The sequence below is a fragment of the Aythya marila genome (assembly GCF_965140915.1).
Source record: "Aythya marila genome assembly, chromosome: 18".
Lineage (NCBI taxonomy): Eukaryota > Metazoa > Chordata > Aves > Anseriformes > Anatidae > Aythya > Aythya marila.
Genome location: NC_139059.1, coordinates 12,490,997 through 12,494,212, shown reverse-complemented (window position 1 = coordinate 12,494,212; position 3,216 = coordinate 12,490,997).

The window sequence follows — 3,216 nt, the reverse complement described above, 5'->3', positions numbered from 1 at the left end:
GTCACTTGACTCACATTCTGCATTTTTCCGAAATCTCTAATTAACCCTATCATTAAATTTTCCTCTTGATTGCTCCTTGCTTGCTGTGTGTACTGAACTGACCTTTTATCTCTCATTTTTAACAACACCGGAATTTTACAGACTCCTCGGGTTGCTCGAGGGCTGCTAGCAGTGCGATGCGGCCACAATAGCAGACCCATAGAGCACAAACCAAGTGTCGTGTTAGCTGGAATCACCTTCCAAGCACGTTCCTGAGAACAGAGCAACCAATAGGGGTTAGGTAAACACCAATGAACAGAGTTCGAAACATGCGCGACGCAGACCAATTGATAAAGGGCTGTCACACAGCTATTTACAGTCCAAGCATCCCCAGGGAAAAAGCCCACCAGTGCAGGAGCTTGGCCTGGTGGCCCCACCCACAACCAGGCCACCGACTGATTGCACACCGTGGTCTTAACTGTCCACGGCGGAACGGTCACATCCGCTATTGTCCCATTGTCCCAAACGTCAATGGAGCCACACAATTGTGCCACTGGTAGAACGGTTTCTTTTCCGTCCTCCGTCGCATGCGTGGTGCCGTCCGATGACAAGTGTATTTCATGTGTCAGATTGATACCTGCCTGCACGGTGGCATTGATACGGATGGTAGTCAGCTTCCTTCCCTGGCAAGTAACAGGCGGGAACAACCCACGAAGTGTCCCATTGAGTACTGGCTCAGCAGACCGTAGGCTGTAAGCGTATGGCGTTGGAAACAGCGGAGCAGTCCGGTAGCCCACAGTATACTCCTGCCAGTAGCCCCCATACACTGCAGGGCACAAGGCGAGGACAAGCAGGAGTCGCTTGAGGGAAGACAACCCATTCATACCGGGCTGCTGGCTGCATATTGTTCAACGATGGAATGGTTAGAGCAAAACGCTTGGTGTCATCGGAATGCAAAGGTATGCAATCGTTTTCCAGCCTGAGACTGGACGGCGGACTTGTCCACCCCTGCTCGATGGGGGTTGGGACCCACACTTGCGGCCGAGACAGCGGGTCCCTTTTCGTCCCAGCGCTAGTGTTTTCAGACAGCCCCTCCCTCTTTTCCTCTTTTACCTCCCCTTTTCGTTGTGAACACTCGTGAGCACAGTGGCCAGATCGCCCACACACCCAACAACGGACACGGCTGTTTTCGATCACAGGTTCCCTTTTCTTGGAACAATCATGAGCTACGTGACCACGCTGTCCACAACGAAAACAACCTCCAGGATGAATCTGGAAAGCAAACACCTGGAGGGCAGATGTGACCCCAACCATCTGCTCACTGAGAGCAGCAGCAAGAGGCTGCATCTCCTGAGCCTTGCCAAATGCACATCTGCGAGCAATCAGCTCGCCCGCACTTGCAGAAGCTGGAAGCGCTGCAAGAGCGGCCTTGAACTCAGGTAGAGCTCCGGTTCTTAAGCATTCTCTCAAAACAACATCTTGCGCTTCCGGTGGTAAATTACTGCTCGCCACAGCTGTCTGCACTCTATCTGCAAAGTGCCCAAAGTGTTCCTCAGGTTTTTGCCGAATATGGAGATAACTGGGAGTCTGGCTGACTACAACATTCATCTGCTCTAATGCTCTACGGCCCAAATCAGCAGCGGCAATCAGCACAGGCTGCGGCAGCAACAGCTGTTCCTGCGGAGTAATCCACCTCCCCCGTCCCAACAACGCTTCCCCAGGCATACCATGTAAAGGATCCTGGGGATTCACCCACGCACGCGCCATTAACACTTCACCTTCCTCTTCTAGCAAAGACTCAAACATGGGTACCTGCGCTGCCGTCAGGCAGGCTCGGGCAACCTGCTGCCAATCAAACATCAGGGGCCCTTGGAAGGCCACCACATCCAACAAAACCTGTGTCTGTGGGCTAGAGAATCCCCCATCATGTACAGCCTTTTTTAACTGTTGCAGCATCTTATAATCTACTGGCTGCCACTGATGTCCTTGAGACCCCGCGAAAACAGGATAGCACCCTATCCGCACAGGACTTGGCGTTATTTCACAACCCGAGAGAAGACATTCTCGCGCGCTAATAGTCCATTTTTCTCTTGCCTTTTGCACCTCCTCGCGGATGTGCATCAGCTGCCGTGGGGTAGCCTGTCTAGGATCCCGAGACTCCTCATCTGTTGAACTCTCACTATCCACTCGTTTTCTCTTTTGGGACGCAGCACCCGACGGAATGGGAACGCGACGCACAGACGATGGTAGGGGCTTCTTCGAAAAAAGCTCCACCCGCGCTTCCCCCCCCTCCCGCCCTGGAGGCTGCATACAGCGGCGGCCAGAGGGAACCTGAAAACTCCGGCGCCTGCCCGGATGCCACCCCTGCCCCTTCAGGACCCCCGGCAGGGAACAGAATAAGGGAGCCCTTCTTATTTACCCCCCAAAAGGACCCATCCGATGAAGTATGTATGGTGCTCCCTTCCACCTGAGGAGCACTACATGTTGCTATTCTTTCACGATCCAACCGAACTCTCAGGGGGGCCACAAAAGGTTTCCCACCCTCTTCTTTCTCCTGCTCCACATTATTTTCATCCCCCGATCGAGCCTCCTCCTTCTCCTGCCCTGACCCTTCCTTTAGATTGTTTTTTATCGGCAGCTCCATAGGAGCCTGCTTATTCTCACTGTCCCCATCGGACAAAAGCATACGGTGCACAGTAGCCCACAGGCATGCCTCGTTGGCTACCTTTTCCAAAACCGCTCGCACCGACCCATAGGTCGGTAATAAAGTCTGCGCCTCTTTGTTCCCAATGCAAGCGCTGTCACATAAATCCCGTCCCACTGCTTCTAAAGTAGCCTGTCTCAGGCAATGGACAGGAGACCCCGCCAGATTCCGGCGTGTCGCCCAAAACAAGAGGGACCGAATGTCCTTCTTTTGTAAAGTTATTCCTACTTCCTTGGCCAAGGATTTTAAAGTACTCACCACCTCATCGACTCCAGGCCCCATGGTCACCCGCGTACCTAGCACGTATGCACCGCGCCTAACTCGCTCCAACCAGTTGCACGTCGGGGTTCGTATCACGTCGGGGTCACCATATGTAGGATAACCCGACCGAAAGCCCCGGGACAAACGGACACAACGACCAGCGTTCTGTGCCGTAAGCCAATTTATTACTGCGTAACATTATCTTATATAGTGTCAAAGCATCCCACCCAGGAACCCAGGACCCCTCCCACTGTGCTCGCAGGCACCCCAGA